The sequence below is a fragment of the Episyrphus balteatus genome, chromosome 4 (genome assembly GCF_945859705.1).
Source record: "Episyrphus balteatus chromosome 4, idEpiBalt1.1, whole genome shotgun sequence".
Lineage (NCBI taxonomy): Eukaryota > Metazoa > Arthropoda > Insecta > Diptera > Syrphidae > Episyrphus > Episyrphus balteatus.
The window spans coordinates 4,667,351-4,687,214 of NC_079137.1; the positions used below are offsets into that span (position 1 = coordinate 4,667,351).

The 19,864-nt window shown below is 29.5% G+C and overlaps 1 protein-coding gene across 2 annotated transcripts in view; it reads left to right on the top strand.

Annotated features, from left to right (window-relative positions):
- Positions 1 to 19,864, top strand: part of LOC129919067 (beta-1,4-glucuronyltransferase 1-like) — a 216,320-nt gene that overhangs the window by 37,814 nt on the left and 158,642 nt on the right. Inside the window, exon 1 of one of the 2 annotated variants that reach the window (XM_055999892.1) lies at positions 8,156 to 8,427. The exons of the other annotated variant lie outside the window; for it this stretch is intronic. The gene's annotated coding sequence lies outside the window, so the exon portion shown is untranslated. Of the gene's footprint in view, positions 1 to 8,155; positions 8,428 to 19,864 lie in introns of those variants that run through there. 2 annotated transcript variants of the gene reach the window in all.

The window sequence follows — 19,864 nt, forward strand, 5'->3', positions numbered from 1 at the left end:
AAATCACAGGTCGTGATTTTTTGCTCATCTCTAGTCGATACCCATATACCCGTTAAAAAATTTTTAAATGGATTTCCCTTAAAAATTCTTGTTTTCAAAAAAAAAAAAAAAAAATCTGGGCTTAAATATGAAAAATTGAGTTGGCAGATTAATTTTAAATATTCATGCCTCTAGATTAAAGATTTGATGAGGGGTGTACTAGTAACTCATACACTCAAGATTCTTATTTTTTTTTTTGTTTAATTAAGGGTCCCCGTAACCCATAAATGCATCTAGATTTTGATTTTTTTTTGAAGATGGAGGGTACCCGTTATCCTTAACCCTCTGTAGGCACACCTCTTTTTTGTGACGTTATAGGCACACGGGTGCGAATTTGGTTTATACTTTTTCATGTCGCTAGAACTTTTTTCGGTCATAATATTTTATAGAGAATCAAGTATGAAATTGATGTAGAATATTCCGAGGAATTCGAATATTGTATTCACAATTCCTAAAAAATATATTTTCACCCTTATAAAGAGACTTTTTTGTGACCACTTTTTTGAAAAATCGTATTTTTTTAACTACCCCATTTGCCTAATATGTTTAATATGTATTTGTACATTGTATAAATACTAATAAAAATTATTTTCTCTTGTTTGTTTACTGGTTTACCTTCAACTAATACCACTTTTAAAAAACACCTAAGCTTTCAAGGTAAATCATTTTTAATTACTCTGTTTAAAATTTTCTTCTGCTAAATGATTTCAACTAAAGAAAATTATAATTTCATTTGAATTCAACTGAAACCTTCTACATATAATGTAAATAAAGACTTTTTAGAAAAACTTTTTATATCTGACGTATTTTCTAAGACGTCATTTTGTATTTATTTTTGTTTTAAATACAAAATAAAGATGAATGAATTTTAAGGGATGACAGCCCCAAGTTAATAAGATTGACATAGTTCATCATTTTGTAAACGGCCAAGAAGAGAATAGGTAAATAGTCGATCAAGGAAAGAAGGCGTCTTCTAAGTTAAACCTTTATGTTCTAAGTTATGTACCTACTTTTACTACTGGCACTGGGCAATGATGATAAATCTATTTTAATAAAATAGGAAATTGTTTTCTATAAACGAATAAGACTGACGTAGATTTGTCTATATTTTGTTTTGTTTCTGGATACATTAATAAAATAAATGTGAAATAGGATTTTGGTGAAAGTCATAAAGGAATTAAGTCTAATTAATTAATTTTTATATTATTTGTTTTTTTTTTTTTTTTGTGTTATTAAAAGAAAATAATGCAATATGGGTTCTTAATAAAATATGATAAGTAGCTAACACAAGTGTCTATGATGGTAATTAATTGTTTCTAATTCCTATTTAATATAGAAAAGCTCCGAAGCACATATGTATAAATAGAGAATAGGCTAACATTAGAAAGAATGGATTTCAATAGAAAATAGTTTCCATCTCAGAACTTTAAGAAAGAATATTGCTCAAAATTTTGAATATCCTCCGAATTAAAGAGTTTAAAGAGACCTTTCTTTTGATGTCGCACTCGATGGATTTGGAAGAAATTTTTGAAAATAATTTTTTTTAGACAATTATTTCCCGAAAATCTTGAAAAAAAAAATATTTAATTTTTGTACCTAAATGGATGCGCGTGTTCATTAGAAGCTCATATCTTCAAAGCAAAACCTGTTTCGAGATCTAGGTGCAAAGATATCTGCTCCCAAATTTCGGCATTTCAGAAAAAAACATCTTTTTATTCAAATAACTCTGCAACGAGAAGTGAAAGAAATTTTTGGTTTTCATTTACTAATAAGGTTTAAATAGACCTTTCTTTTGATGTCTCATTCGATGGATTTGGATGAAATTTTTGAAAATAATTTTTTTTTCTCGAAAATCAAAAAAAAAAAAAAAAAAAAAAAAAAAAAATAAACTTGTAATTTTGTTACCGGAATGCATAGGCCTGTTCATTGTGAACTCGTATCTATAAACCAAATTTTGTTTCGAGACGTGGTTAAAAGATATAGGCTTCGGAAGGTAAGGAAAATAAAAATAAAATGCACGACTGGGGTCGCACGTACTTGCTCTTCCAGTTCAAAGCACTTTTATGTTTGTTTACTTGTAGATCTTACGAGCTGCCTCTAAAATAAATTTTAAAGAAATTTTGTTGAGGTTGGGGAAGAGCCGACATTTAGACTAAATTTTTTTCATATAAAAAATTTTTTTTTTGTATTTGACTTTTTTGAGAAAAAATAAAAATGCAATTTTATTGCCATTGCTTTAAATATTACGTATACAAAGTTTAATCAAAATCGTTAGAGCCGTTTTCGAGAAATTCGCAATATCGTATTTTTTTTGTATGGGAGGTATACGTTCTAAACGAGATATAAAAAAAAACAAAAAAAAACCAACTTTCAGAATTCCATAAAAATCATCTGTACCAAATTTGAAGAAAATCCATCCACGCGTTAAAGCTGTGGAAATGTGTACAGATGGAAGTACAGACGAAATATCTCAGAAACCGGACCTCCAGGAAACTTTTGGTTTTCAGTTATGAAAAGAGCTTAAAGAGACCTTTCTTTTGATGTCTCACTCGATGTATTTGGAAGAAATTATAACGCCTTGAAATAAGGTGATGCAAAGTTTAAATCCTCTTAAAACAATACAATCTCCGCTTAAAAAGAGTGGAATCCGCTTAAATTCTGTTAAGCTTTCGTTGCAGTCTATTTAACTTATTTCCAACAGTGAGATAGGCTGATGTTAACCCAAAAAATGCATTTTCGATCTCCAGTGGCTGTCAGTTTCCACATAAAAATATGATTTTCCGCTTAAAATAAGCGGATTTCTTTTCAATTTGCGCATCAAAAATTAAGAAGATTTTTCCACTTAATTTAAGACGGAAGTCATCTTGGCAAAAAATAAAAACATGCAGAAATCCGCTTAATTTAATGTTGAATCCGCTTATTTTTAGGTGGTATTTTTTCTCCGTGAACCCTTAATCTTTATAGAGTAAAACGCTTTTAAATATTTTTTTTTACTATCACGTCCCCTTGGATTTGTCAAATTAAAATGTCGTGTAAATCTCAATTACTCCAAGAATCACCCCTCAATACAAAAAAAAAAATCTCCCACTTAACCCCCATAGAGTCACAACATTGTATCCCATAGTACATGATTAGATTGAAAAATTAATTGACTCAATTTAGATATAATTGACCTTCATGTTGTTATACAAAAAATATAATAATATGTAGTAACATATCGTTGATACGATATAACGATAAATTAAATTGATTCCCCCTAAAGTGAAATCAACCAATTAAATTCTTCTATAAAAAAAAAAAAAATTATACAAAAACCAACCAATCTAGAAATGATACACACTATGTGGTGGGTACCTGATGTACTTTAACCAAGACCAACCTTCTCAATCTAGTTAGGTATTCTTCTTCTATATACTCTTCTGTCATCTTGATCCTCTCTGCTGCTTGAAGTTGCCCAAACACTTCCCATTTAACCTAGTTCCATGTTGGTTGAATAACTTTTCTTCCACCTGAATTCCAAAAAACGTAAAAAAATAAAAAAATGTTTTAAACGATGCACTGGTGCACTTGCACAGAACCACACGACACCGCAAGAGTCCCAGTTCCCACTGCATTGACCCCAATACATCATATGAGAGATCTCTGTAAGATGAAAATAAAATTAACCAAAAGCTATATAGAGAGATATTGAAGATACTTATTTTCGGAATGGGGGGCATATCGTATAAACGGGATATACACTCTCTCAGATACTTTGTTGTACTTGGTATTTCCTATTCATCGATATATTGAAAGTGTTGCCACTTTACTGGAATTTGTTATTGTTTTTGTTTCTTTAAAAGATAAGTTTTGGATTTCTTTGATTTTAGTTGAGTAGATTCGAACAATATTTCACAGTTTAATATATTTTTACTATTCAAATGTGCCAAAATTAGGTTTTAACCAGTGGCGCCCTCTATAGTCTTTATATCATACAAATAAATTGTTTCGTCTCCAAAATTGAAACGAAATACTCCAATATGGCGATTTAAATCCCAAAATAAAAAACAAAACTAATTTTCAAAAATATCCTTTGGTAACCCTGTTTTCGTTTGTCGAAGTCAAAATGAATGAATTAAGCTTCGAACAACCAAAACGAAACCGATTGAAAAAAAAAAAAACACAAAAAAACCCACGATGAAAATGAAGAGGAAAAGAGAGAATGAGGATGAGGAAAACTATTTCTCGAATATTATTGTTCCGGTTTCCATTTTGGAGAGTGAGCTGTTTTTCGAGTATGTGTGTCTTCCGTTTAACAAGAAGCTAGCAGAGTAGGAGCCACCAACCATAGGTGGGTTAGTTGGCAACAAACAAAAAAAAAAAAAAAAAACAAAAAATGTAAGGAAAAACCTAAAGTGGCTTTGAAATAAAGGGTGTGCATGTGCGATGGTTTGGTAAGGTTGGATTTTGGGTTTGGTATTTTTGTATCCTTCTTTTATTTTTTTGGGGTTTGGGGAACGTCTACGAGAAGCAAAAACAGAAACATGGCATTTTTCGTGAGTGGAAATCGATTCTGCTGCATTTTCGCTCTCTCTGCGAATAATTTTTTAGTTCTTTTTTTTTGTGTGAAGTTCAGTGTGTTTGTTTTTTGTTGGAAAAATTGTGCCATAGTTGAATCGTACAGTGGTATTGTTTATAAGGTATGTGTTGGATAAAATGCTTATATATTGTACATCGAATTTTTCAGCACTTCAAAGAAATTCCATACTAGTTTCAAATTGACCGTTAATCAGTTTGAAATCGATTGAAAATTAGATTCAAATTGATTGCAAACCGATTTCAAATAAATAATAATTAAGATTCTATGCAAAACTTCACTAAAATGGATTCCATATTAGTTTCAAATCGATTGCGAGCTTAAAAGTATTGCATAGTAGTACAGGAAACAGGGAGCTGAAAATGGGTCATCTCGGTCAATAAAAGAGGTATCGGAAAGATTTAAACAGTTCTTATAGAGACCGTTACAAATGATTCTCAAATAAATTGCTAAAAATTACAGCTCATCCTCAAAAACAATAAAAATAACGTTTTTTTTGCGTTTTATAACGGTAATATTCCAAAAACTAAGGTCAATACATTTTTTTTGACTTCGGATTCAAAATCAGCACTCCAAAAATATTCAGAAAAATATATTTTGATTCTTCTGCCAAAAAAAGTTAAATTTTTTTGAGCAGTATTATCATTGTAGCCAACCAAAATATTGAATTCGTCAGGTTATAATTGAGATAATTTTGGACGTGCAAGAAAACTTAATATACCAAAACGTAGGAAATTTAGAGTTATATCAATGTTATTATAAGAACTTTTTCTCTCAGATGGACCTACACTGAAGAAAAGTGTAAAACTCACGATCATCTCCAAAAATTTTACATGTTTTCGTCAATAACTTATTATAGAGCAATATTACAAAAAAAAATTATAAAATAAAAAAGTTTTAGAATACGGTTTTCTACAAAACAAGACAAAAAAATACGTTCTACGATAAACAGGAGCCGAGAAAATCACAAAAACGCATTTTTCAAAATGGCGGCCAAACCACACGTTTTTGGGACAAAAAAAATATTTTTTTTATGTTCGTCTCAATGCACCTTTTTATATGAAATATCAAATTCAAATCCTTTCCAAAAATTCTCAGATGATTCCCTTATGCCTGTAGTATAGGTATCCAAGCCTTTATTCAGTCTTTTACTTTTCAGGGAGTGAATTTATTATTGATTTTATACTTCCACCCTAAAAACATTGCAAATTCGTTTCAAACTGATTTCAAACTATGTACATATGTGGTTAATGAGTGTTTTATGTTTCCTTATTTCTGAGCTTTTTTTTTCTGATTGAAAAGTAAATTAAAAATCTATTCTAATATTCCACTTTCAAATTCATATTTAAAACTATTTTCAAAGTGATTGTAAATAGGTTTCAAATCGGTTAGTTAACTAATTAATGAGTATGTTGTCATTATCATTCAGAGCTTTGTAAGCTCCATAATATTAAATTAGCTTAAATTCGACTCTGCTATTCCACCCGACCAAATCGCAAACTAGTTTTGATGTTGACTGCAACCTTTTATCATTAAAAGCTGAAATAATTGAGATTTAAAGTGAAAGAAGTGAATTTTAAACAGAACTTGAAAGTTTCAGTAATTGTTGCAAATTAGTTTCAAATCGAATGGAAATTAGTTGTGAATTAGTTTCAAAGTAATTGCAAACTAAAAAATATTTCTTTGTCATTTGTTTCGATCTGTAGCTCAGAATTCATTAAAAATTGATTATGAAGAAGTTTCAAAGCGATTGCAAGTTAATAAATATTCAATTTAATTCTCATCTATGACTAAGGTTCCGAATGTTTTGTTGGTTCTTATTTGCCATTGAATCCCTTCCGCACAATTCGCAAATTGGTTTCAGATTTATTGCAAATCAATTTCAATTGGTTGCAGGTTGCATTTGCATTGTCATCCAGTTCTGATCTTTTTAGTTAAAGTTTTAAATTTTAAGCACGTTTGCAAGTTCGCAAATAAATGGCAACATTTCACGCAAAGAAAATTGATTACAAATAGTTTTAAACTGATTGCAAATAATAATTAAATACATGGAATAACCATTAACTCGGAGCTGTTTATAAAATCAAGCATCTATTTGATAAAAAAGTAGGTATTAACATGTTCTTCAGATTTGTTTGAGCAAATTCTAAAATAGTTTTAAATCGATTGCAACTAATTAGAATCCATAAAGTTTTTCACTGCCATCAATTTTTTAACCAGTTATGTAAAATTTTTCAAGTCCTTAAATTATCAAAATGTGAGTTTCAAATCGATTTTCGAAAAAGTTGCAAACTAGTTTCTAATTGATTATAAATTATTAGTTTCAAATCGATTGACAAACCTTTTTAAATTTAAGTAGTGGTTAAAGTTTCAAGTTTTAACCTTACCGAATAGTTCGTTTGAAATTGATTTAAATATACACAAATACAAAATAATTTCAAATTGATTGCAAACTAGTTGCGAATCTTTTATCATTTATATCTTTGTTTATGGATGATTTACATTGCAAAACATATCAATTAATGTGTGTTTTTTGTCATGTCTTTCTAAATACAACTCAATTTAAGCCAAAAAATCACAAAAAGTGGACGTGTCATTGGGCGTTTTCGTGGATGAGCCAAAACATTCGAGTTCAAGAAAATCGTGATAATTTTTGTTTTATTTTAAAGCAAATACCACAAATTTATCTATTTTTAGAATTTATTCCAAATTTTACTTTATTCCATCCCACTGTACTTAGCCCGTCATCATAGTCAACTTCGTCGTCAACAATATGTTTGCCGCATTGAGTTGATGTTTTTTTTTTTAAGTTTCTTATTTTTCGCCGTTTGATTACCGTTTTTCAGAAGCTCCTTTCGCCTCACTTCGTTTCATTCTTATTCCAGGCAATAGCAGCAGCAGCAGTCGAAATGGTTTTTAAGGAGGAAGTCATTATGCAACTATTAGGCAATTGTGCTCCTGGCAAGGATGTTTGGTAGCAAGCTCTTGGAGGTGTCTTTTGATTGAGTTCAATGTCAATAGGTTTTTATTTTATTTTATTTTGAAACTTTATTATACTAGAGAGTTTTGCTGCCAGCTATAACTCTAGTTTTAGGTTAGATGGTTTATTTATATTTTGCTGACAACTTCGTCGTCTGTCTTTTTGTTCGTCGTCGTTGTTACAGTCGTCATAGTCATCGTCATCGTCGTTGTCGTGTCGTAAATGTGAAATGGAGCAATCATGTTTTATGGCGCCAAGGATATTGTATATTTTGTTTTTGTGTGTAAATATGTGAAAATGAGGTGTTTTGATGGTAAATTGGAAAATTCATCTGAAGTCGTCTTGGTTGTTTTTTTTTTTTTTTTTTTTTTTTTTTTTTTTTTTGGTTGATGAAGACTTGAGAAATCATTCAATTAGATATAATTGAGTTAAATTAAACTTCTACTGATAACTTTGTAAATAGAAAATGTTTTTATTATTTGCTTTGGAAAAACTTGTTTGTTTTTTTTTTTTTTTTTTTTTTTACAAATATCGTAGGAGTCTGAAGAAGTTTGTTATTTTCGAAATATATTTGTGAGAATTTTTGTCTCTAGTTTGAAAAAAAAAAAAAAAAAATTAGGAAAACATTCATACACGTGTTTAGCATAAAAATATTGGAAGGTCATGGTCACAATGATAAACATCAAGAAACATCCTGAAGAAATTAAAATTACAATAATTTTCAAGTTTAAGAAAAAACACCATAGAAGAAAATATCCAGGAAAATTGTCTGGCAAAAAAAGCCAAAAGCATGGAATAATATCATTGCAACGGTGTCAAATTTCAAATTCAGGTAATTTATTATTATTATTAGCTTATTATTAGCTTAAGACCCCTACGATTTCTTATAAACTTAGTTTCTGTTATTTAAAAAAAAAAAAAATGGGTGAGTTTCTTTGAGCTAGAAATAGCGCAATTTTGTCAATTTTATAAAGGAACAACAATAGGGTTCTTAAGACCTCTTAAATTTGCCTTTTTTTCTGTTAAGAATAACATAATATAACGTATTTAGTTTCAATTAATGGGAGATTAATAAAAGCATCATAATTTCTAATTTTTGAAGAAGGTCTTTAAAGAATGCAAATTTTATAGGGTCTCAATTTTTTTTTTGATGTCAAAACCACAGGTGGATGAAAGTTAGCTATCATTTAAGTCTTCAACAGTCCTCGTTTTTTTATCTCTAAATGTTCAGCACGAAAGTAAATCCGATAGACTTAATCAAACTGTGAGGCCTTACCTGTATGTTCATAGAAAGTCAATGAATCGTTACGATAATAAGTTGACTGATTACATAAAAACAATGCATATATTCAATTTGCAATGTTTAACTCCGAAAATTGAGACCCTAATTCCCCTCAGACTTCAACAAAAACTCTATTAATAAGGCGAGACGTCAAAAATGGGATGAATTCACTTATTTTTTTGGTGTTTTTATGAAGGCAAGTTGTTTTAATGGAATGTTAATTAAAAGACCTTTGATCTTTCAGATCAAGCTCTAGGTTTGAAATTTTAACGGTAACTCTGGAATTGTAATAAATCTGAATTTAAAATTAAATTTAAGATCGCAAATAAAAAAGTTTTGCACGAATCTGAAAACAGTGATACTACTTGAGACCACACGAACTTTATTATGCGAGTCAGAAGGTCTCAAAACCGAACTTATTCTTTCACGTTAATAAGATTAATTTTTGAGGTCTTATTCATATCTTTCAACGTGATTAAAAAAACTTTTAGTCATGAAAAATGAGATACTAAGATAAATATAGGCTTTAAATTCCAAATGAATGGAAGCTGTTAGGACCCCTGTGTGATGTTAAAATGCAACATACTACAATTTTCTTACTAGGTCCGTAAGACATTGCTTTAATATTTTTCTTGTTTCTAAGAAAAATTAAATTTAGTACCACAGTTGATAAGGATACATTCAAATATGAAATATTTTTTCTGAGGTCTCAGCGGAAAACAATTTGACACGTTTAATTTAAAGTCTTACGATGTTGAGATCTACCTTAAATTGAAGAAAAGAACAAAGAACCAAGATATATGTATGTAACAAGTTTAGCAGTTAGGACCCCAAATTTCAGAAAAGCAGAAAAGAAATAAGAATTCCCAACAAACAAGTTTAAATGGAGTTTTAAGGCCTTGAAATCATAAAAGTATCACTAAGCCTAAGGTCTTTAAAACCTGACTTTTTTTCTATAATGTTTCTCATTAGTTTTTGAGGTCCTAAAGCATATCAATCAAATTTTGTATGAAAGATTCTTGACTTTCTCTCTTTCCCTAGGAATGATTGAAATCTTCTTCACTTAAGTAACTAGAGACTCAATGCACCACATAAAATTGTTAAAACAATGTTGGTTTGAGAAAAAAAAAACCTCGGCCCTTGCAACACTTGTCCTTTTACTGTGTTGCAATAAAAAAAAAGCAATAAAATGTTTATTACCATTTTCACACTTGCTTCGTGTAACTAAGTTGTTATATTAAAAACCCATTAGATACCGAATCCAACTTCAAATGCTCCAAACCACTTTATAGCCTTGAATCATAAGTGCTATAGAGTACGTGTGATCAAAGTCGTGCATTTTTACTTTTTGTATCATGATACTACATTGTCTCATGACTCAGTGACGTTTCAATGCAAAATTAATGCATGATTCCAGCTCAGTATTTTTGTACTCGTAAGAATAAAAAATAGGCTAATATGTTGGTTCCGGAGTTGAACCCTTTTTCTTCGAGATAAATAAAATTAAACTTGATATTTTTTTTACTATCCAAACACACATGTTGGTCATAAAAAATTTATACCAATTTCAAATAATTCAAAACAGATGTCTTGACATTTTTAGATTTTCCTTTTTTTGTTATTTTTTTTTTTTTTTAGAGATGACACCACGTTTTCCTTTTCGAATATTAAACCATCATTCGGAGGTAGGGCAATTTCCTTCCATCTCTTACCGAGAATAAAATAAAAAATAACAAAAAAAAAAAAAAAAAACACACAAACCCTGTAAACCCTATAAACTTACAGCGGATTTTTTTTGATTAAGCTGCTTGTACTCTTGTGTGAACAACCAAACAGAATTGTGTTATTTTGGTGTCAGACTTTTTTTTATTTCTTGATTTTTTTTTGTCACGTTTTTGTATTTTTCTTTTATTTTGTTGGTGTCTTCGTTTTGAAGGAAACGAGATTGAACTTTATAACTTTCATCATTCGATTTGAATTTCCATCAAAAAAGCCAGAAGAGAAGATGATGTATCGCTGCCTTAAGCACGAGAGTGTATAGATGTCTTTTGGCGGTGGATTTTATCGTGACGATTCATAAAACTTCCCATCAATTGGCAGTTTGGCACCAAATGTTGTGACAGATATTTTTTTACGCGTCGTCTGTTAGATACATAAAAAAAAAAACTAAACAAAATCCAAATGTAAAGTTAAAGTTGCGCTCTGATGGTGTCGTTGAAGTCGTTTTGGGGGATTTAATATGTCGTTTTGACATTGTCCGTTGTCATCGTCATCATCTTCTTCTCAACGAAGTCTCATGTTTACGTAAACTGATAAGAGGATATCAACCAAAAAGAACCACAAGCTGTCGATACAAAGTTGTATATACAAAACTACCCAGGGAAATGAAAAGAAAACAGGGGTGGACTATGTCAAAAACGCATGTCTTTCCTTACCTTTTTTAAAAACTTTGCAATTTTCTTATTTCTTCCCTTTTTTTTTAGAAGTTTAAAGCCTTGAAGAACTATTTTTCTCAATATCATACAAATTATTAGTAAAATTGACACTTAGCGCCCTTTTTGAAAAGAAAACAGGGGCGGAATGAGTCAAAAACGCATGTCTTCCTTTACCTTTTTTAAAAACTTTGAAATTTCCTTATTTCTTCCATTTTTTTTTTTAGAACTTTAAAGCCTTGAAGAACTATTTTTGTCAATATCATACAAATTATTAGTAAAATTGAGACTAAGCGCCCTTTTTGAAAAGAAAACAGGGGCGGAATGAGTCAAAAACGCTTATCTTCCTTTACCTTTTTTAAAAACTTTGCAATTTTCTTATTTCTTCCATTTTTTTTTAGAACTTTAAAGCCTTGGAGAACTATTTTTCTCATTTTCATGAAAAATAATTAGTAGGTAAAATTTTTTCGTTGACTCTATTTGTCTTCATAAGAAATCCGCTACTGAAAACAGCAGCTTTCAAAACTTTAAAATGTCTCTTAAATTTCGTCCATTTTTCTGAACCTTAACGGTTTTCTAAAAACATTTATCCTTTGATAATGAAAATTATTACAAAAATTATGGCTTTGCGCCCTTTTTCGTTGGTGTCTAAGTCTTTATAGAAAATCCGCTACTGAAATCAGTCGCTGATTCCGCCTTTCCGTTTTCCATTTGCATTTTAAGAACAATAATTTTTCTCATTATCATGAAAATGATTGGAAAATTTTAAGCTTAGCGCCCTTTTCTGCTGGTCTCTAAGTCTTTATAGAAAATCCGCTACTGAAATCAGTCGCTGATTCCGCCTTTCCGTTTTCCATTTGCTAAACCTTTTTGCATTTTAAGAACAATTTTTTTCATTATCATGAAAATGATTGGAACATTTTAAGCTTAGCGCCCTTTTCTGCTGGTCTCTAAGTCTTTATAGAAAATCCGCTACTGAAATCAGTCACTGATTCCGCCTTTCCATTTTCAATTTGCTAGACCTTTTTCGATTTTAAGAACAATTTTTGTCATTATCCTGAAAATGATTTGAAAATTTGTAGCCTAACGCCCTTTTTCGTTAGTCTTTTAGTCCTTATAGAAAATCCACTACTGAAAACAGCGGCTGAATTCCGCCTTAAAAATCTACAAATCGACAATACATGACCTATAAAAATGCTTTTTTTTCAATAAGAGCGACGTTTATATAAATAAATTTTTATCTGTACAAAGGTTGATGCAAAAATTTGCTGCAATTGCAATGCATCTTTATGGGGGCATATATAAAAGTTAAATTTATACAAAAATCAATACGATCCATGCTGACTGTCATTTTTGGCATTAGAATCCACCTAACCATGACTGATTTTTTTTTTTTTTAAGAAACAAAAAATAAAAATCTTTTTCTATGCTTTTGCTTCATCGATTGACTGAATGACTGACTGAGACTATTTTATCTGGGGGCTGGATGAATTGAATGAGTTGAAAAGATTTTATTTGTTCAACCGAATTTGATCGGAAAAACGTTGAAATCGTTGAGAGTTTCATGCGATGATGACGATGTTTTGGTGGTTGATGTTGGTGGGTATAGATGATGGTCGAGAGTTTTTTTTGAAAAGAGGTTGAGTAAATGAATTTAATTCCGCTGTTGAATGATTTTTTTTTTTTGTAATTTTGAGATAAAAAAAGAAAACACAAAAATATATATTGTTCGCTCGTGTGTTGTACTAATTAACTTGATTCATGTGTCATGGCGATGAAATTTGACTTTGTTTTATCGCTAGTAAGTACAAGCACAGTGGGATGTTGTTGTAAATAATTTGGAAAAAATTTCTAAGTAATGTATGAATTAGAGATTTTTTATAAACTGTTTATGACTACGATATATGTTAGAACGGTTTCAACCTTCACATTTTTTTTTTAAAAATCGTTCGAGTGGTTTTTTTTTAGTTTTTTTTTATAAATAAATTTTTCCAAATATTTGGTGTGCCATTCCTAAGAAATTATTAGAAAAAAAAAAAATAAAAACAAAATTAAAAAAAATCTCTCTACCGTTTTCAAAAAAAAAAAAAAAAAAAAAAAAAATGATTTTTCAAAAAAAAAAAAAAATTTTTTTGATAAATTTTACTAGAAACCCCAATAAAAATTGTTTTCATGTAAATTTTAAACAAATTAATAAAATAAAAAAGGGAATGTTTTTATCACATTTACGAAATTCTGATGTTAATAATCGTAAATTTATAATATTTTGTCTTCTTATTTTTTCTCATATATACCTACCTAATTTTTTTCAACATCTTTTTGTTTTTTTTTTTTTTTACATCTCCAAATAAAATCTTTCAATAGAATGTCTATCCACTGTTTATTGTATTACTTATCGACGCCTGTATTAACTGTCATTTTTTTTTTTAGCAATTTAATGAAAGCTTTAATGAACATTTTTTTTTAGTCTTATGAATTTGACATTTTTCTGATTACCCATATCTAAAGGATTTTTTTTTTTGTCATGATAACATAATTCGCAATGTGTTGTGTGTTTTACGTTTTATTATTAAATTGTTATTTTTATCATTTTTAATATTACATAACTCATTCTTCATTCACATTTTTTTTGTTTTGTTTTGATAAACAAACAATTAAAACGTAAATTTTGAAAAAAAAAAATAAAACCCAAATAATTTCAAAGTCTTAAATAATAGAGATATAATTTTATAAGTCACGTGATATGAATGAGAAAGAAATATGAATATTTTTCCATGCGGTGATAAGAATAAAAACACAATAATTCTTCTGGATAAAAAATTACACTTAAATTTAAAGCTGTATTTGTTATTATGAAACGCCGAAAACTTAAAAAAAACAAAAAATAAGAGCCGGCTATCAAAATCAACAAAATTTAAAAAAATTATGTATGATAAATTGGTGACCTTCTTATTATAATTAATATAATTAATTAATATTAAATGAATTTCTTGAAAAATCACATTGTCATTAATAACAAAAAAACTAAGTTTTAAACCAATAAAAAAAAATGGCGCCCAACGTTGAAAAATTCATTAAAAATAATTCATAAAATTCCAATTAACGAACAATTAATAAATACAAATAAAAAAAAATAAAAAAATGGCGCCCAACGTTGGATTAAAAACTACTTTTTCAATAGGAAAATGGCTACCAACGAAGAATTGATTTAAAATAAACAAAATTCATTAAAAATCTTCTAATATATAAAATTCTCGTGTCGCTCCTCCGAAACGGCTGGACCGATTTTTATGAAATTTTGTGTGCTTATCGGATAGGTCTGGGAATCGGCCAACATCTATTTTTCATACATTTAAATTGTTAGGGTGGTCCAGGCAATTTTTTTTTTTTAATATCTTTTTGGAACGATCTTTACGAAATTTTTTGTGTATATCGGGTAGGTCTGAGAATCGGCCAACATCTATATTCATGCCACTAAATGGTTAGGGTGGCCCAACCAAAATTTTTTTTATATATTTTTGGAACTATGTATTTTTATGAAAAATTTTGTGTTTATATCGGATAAGTCTAAGAATCGGTCACCATCTATTTCCATACCACTAAATGGTTAGGGTGGTCCACTCAAAATTTTGTTTAAATTTTTTTTTTGGAACGATTTTTATGAAATTTTGTGTGCATATTGTCTAAGTCTGAGAATCTACCAATATTTATTTTCATAAAACTAAATGGTGCGCGGCAGTATTTTTAAATTACAAATTTTCGTCTTAGTCTTACAAACTATTATTAGAAAAAAAAATGTTTTAAAAATTAAATTTAATTCCGCTGTTGAATGATTTTTTTTTTTTGTAATTTTGAGATAAAAAAAGAAAACACAATAATATATATTGTTCGCTCGTGTGTTGTACTAATTAACTTGATTCATGTTTCATGGCGATGAAATTTGACTTTGTTTTATCGCTAGTAAGTACAAGCACAGTGGGATGTTGTTGTAAATAATTTGGAAAAAATTTCTAAGTAATGTATGAATTAGAGATTTTTTATAAACTGTTTATGACTACGATATATGTTAGAACGGTTTCAACCTTCACATTTTTTTTTTAAAAATCGTTCGAGTGGTTTTTTTTTAGTTTTTTTTTATAAATAAATTTTTCCAAATATTTGGTGTGCCATTCCTAAGAAATTATTAGAAAAAAAAAAAATAAAAACAAAATTAAAAAAAATCTCTCTACCGTTTTCAAAAAAAAAAAAAAAAAAAAAAAAATGATTTTTCAAAAAAAAAAAAAAATTTTTTTGATAAATTTTACTAGAAACCCCAATAAAAATTGTTTTCATGTAAATTTTAAACAAATTAATAAAATAAAAAAGGGAATGTTTTTATCACATTTACGAAATTCTGATGTTAATAATCGTAAATTTATAATATTTTGTCTTCTTATTTTTTCTCATATATACCTACCTAATTTTTTTCAACATCTTTTTGTTTTTTTTTTTTTTACGTCTCCAAATAAAATCTTTCAATAGAATGTCTATCCACTGTTTATTGTATTACTTATCGACGCCTGTATTAACTGTCATTTTTTTTTTTAGCAATTTAATGAAAGCTTTAATGAACATTTTTTTTTAGTCTTATGAATTTGACATTTTTCTGATTACCCATATCTAAAGGATTTTTTTTTTGTCATGATAACATAATTCGCAATGTGTTGTGTGTTTTACGTTTTATTATTAAATTGTTATTTTTATCATTTTTAATATTACATAACTCATTCTTCATTCACATTATTTTTGTTTTGTTTTGATAAACAAACAATTAAAACGTAAATTTTGGAAAAAAAAAATAGAACCCAAATTAATTTCAAAGTCTTCAATAATATAAGATATAATTTTATAAGTCGCGTGATATGAATGAGAAAGAAATATGAATATTTTTCCATGCGGTGATAAGAATAAAAACATAATAATTCTTCTGGATAAAAAATGACACTTAAATTTAAAGCTGTATTTGTTATTATGAAACGCCAAAAACTTAAAAAAAAAAAAACAAAAAATAAGAGCCGGCTATCAAAATCAACAAAATTAAAAAAAAAATATTTTTGATGAATTGGTGACCTTCTAATTATAATATGTATAAGCTTTGCAAGATTAATATTAAATGAACTACTTTAAAAATCGCATTGTCATTAATAACAAAAAAAAACTAAGTTTTAAACCAATAAAAAAAAATGGCGCCCAACGTTGAAAAAAATTTAAAATAAACAAAATTCATTAAAAATAATTCATAAAATTCCAATTAACGAACAATTAATAAATACAAATAAAAAAAAAATAAAAAAATGGCGCCCAACGTTGGATTAAAAACTACTTTTTCAATAGGAAAATGGCGCCCAACGAAGAATTGATTTAAAATAAACAAAATTCATTAAAAATCTTCTAATATATAAAATTCTCGTGTCGCTCCTCCTAAACTGCTGGACCGATTTTTATGAAATTTTGTGTGCTTATCGGATAGGTCTGAGAATCGGCCAACATCTATTTTTCATACCTCTAAATTGTTAGGGTGGTCCAGCCAATTTTTTTGTATATCTTTTTGGAACGATCTTTACGAAATTTTTTGTGTATATCGGGTAGGTCTGAGAATCGGCCAACATCTATATTCATGCCACTAAATGGTTAGGGTGGTCCAACCAAAATTTTTTTTATATATTTTTGGAACTATGTATGTATTTTTATGAAAAATTTTGTGTTTATATCGGATAAGTCTAAGAATCGGTCACCATCTATTTCCATACCACTAAATGGTTAGGGTGGTCCACTCAAAATTTTGTTTAAAATTTTTTTTTGGAACGATTTTTATGAAATTTTGTGTGCATATTGTCTAAGTCTGAGAATCTACCAATATTTATTTTCGTAAAACTAAATGGTGCGCGGTAGTATTTAAATTACAAATTTTCGTCTTAGTCTTACAAACTATTATTAGAAAAAAAAATGTTTTAAAAATTAAAAAATGGCGCCCAACGTAGGATAAAACATTTTTTTTTTTTAAACTCAAAATTATTCAAAAAACAACCTAAACTAAAATTTTAACACTCTATTCTAAAATGACAGCCGATCAATTTTTTTTTGAAAGAAAAGTGGCGCCCAACGCAGGACTACCTACTCCAAATTCAAATGTCTAACTCTTTTTTTTTATCGAAATAATGAAAATTAGTTTGATATTTCTCTACTGGCAAATGGTAGCAATCATAAGTGCACATTTCGAACAATCTTTTCCGATTTAATTTTTCATGATCTAAAAAAAAGAATTAGAAAAAATTCCCAACTATTCAAGACATTATTATGCTACACGCTCTTGATAACCAAATGACATAACCCACACTCAAACTAACATTCACTTTCAAATATAAAATGTCAACCACCATTGAACGCCCACATCTCTACTCATGCAATTCCTAATCGAATTTCATGAATTTGAACGAGAACGAGGAGTCCCAAAAGATGGGCAGGGCAGCAGGACAAGGAGAGTGATTTCCAAGAGTATGTCCAGTCGAGATAATTCGGAGGACAGACTTACCTACTTAAAATTCATTTGGTGTGTCCTTTGCGGCAAAGATACATCAAATAGTGAGACAAGGTTCGAGCGAGTGAGTGAGTGAGAGAGAGAGAGAAAGAGATAGAGAAAGTCCTCTTTCACATGTCAAACTAAATGGCAATTTCTATCTCATTCAATGTTCATCGTCCAATTGAATCGTCGTCGTTGTTCTGGACTTTGGAGCTCTATAAAACATTCAGATAGATTTGGGAATTGGGGAAAGACGCCTTCTTAGATTGAGTTTTATTGAATTTATGACCTCCCAAGTGCTTGATGGCTGCGTCATTCATTGTGGATTGCATGTCCATGTCGTCCAAATGTTCATGTCCAGGTGTTGAAGTACCATAAGTCGCTCGCGTCCGCCTGCTGCTGTTGTTGACATTGATGACTCTGACTTTGTTGTTGTTGTCATCGGTCTTAGTAGGATGAATAGTTCACAAAATGATTTGAAATGTTTTTTTTTTTTTTTTTTTTTGATGAAGATAAAAAACCCTCAGCGCCATATCGCTGTGAACTCAATTAATTGTGGTTTATGTCGATGTTTTCACATACAACGCATTTCAACTCTGTGTGGACTTCCGGTTTTCTTTGATAAGACGCCACATTGTTGCACTGTGAGATATATTTATTTGCTGGCTATTGCCTGGCTTAATAGAAATTATGATTGAAAGCAAAGAGAATTTATCGTATTTATTTACCCAACTAACAAATGTTTGACATAAATACAAAAAAAAAAATACCTAAAAGTTGCTGGAGAAGTTTGACAATGTGATAAGGCGGAAATTATATTTGAAGTAGGATCTTCATAAATTTAATGCTTCTTACATTTACATTGCCATCATAAATCAGCTGGAATCCATTTGAAAATGCTTTACATAGTTGTGGATTGTGTGTGGACTGCAATTAAGTAATTTCTCAAAATTGATTAACATTAATTTGATTGAACGAAATCGTTTGTTTTATTTAGGGCTTCATGTTAATTTGTGTTCGACAATTGACAAAATGAATGGATGCACTTTTGTGCATCCAAGTTGTTATAGAATAAGTTTCTTTGTGAATAGATTACGAGGAGACTAATCCTTTAACTTTTGCTTGATAAATGAATTTACAATTTTATTGTGAGCGGATTTATTAGGGTTTCAATATCCAATTAGAATTATTGGGATTCTATATACTCTCTTGAACAAGAAAAGAGATTGGGTTCAAGGTATTGCAAAGGGATGAAATGTGAAATATTGTTTAGTTGGTTGTTGGATGGACAGGGGCGTACACACCATTGGGGCAAGTGGGGCGGTGCCCCGGGGCCCCCAATACGCTAGGGCCCCGTAAGGAGACAATGCAGAGAAGGCAACTGGTTATAGATACTTGACATGAATCACTTCGAACACAAGAGAGACAAATTATATTTTTCAGTGAATTGGTAGCCAGCCACATAATATTTCATCTAAAAAAAAGAATTACCTCAGGGGTCCCAAAAAAATAAATTGCTTTTTTGAAAGAAAAATTACATAATATCTTGGGGCCCCAGAAAATATTACTTACATAATTTAAGTGAGTAACAAAAGATAGGTATATCAGGGGCCCCAAAAAAAAAAATAAGTGGGCGTATACGTACTTTTTTATTTGTTCTTATTTTCTATATCAAAGTGGCCCCAAAAATTTGGTCTTGCCCCGGGGCCCCGAAAGCTCAACGTACGCCCCTGTGGATGGATATTGTTGGGGGTTGGGTTAAAGATGCATTATAAAATAGTTACTCAGAGTCCTTTCCTTGTATTATTGCCTTACTAAATTATGTTTTTCTAGAGTAAATAAAACTATTTTGAAACTGAGGCATAACATCGTCACGGGCGGGACATTTGTACAATGAATTTTATTCCTTCCAAATGATATTCATAATTGTAAAAAGTAGAATTAAAACTAATTAAATGTTCAAAAAAAAAAAAATAAGCCAACTCAATAATCATCC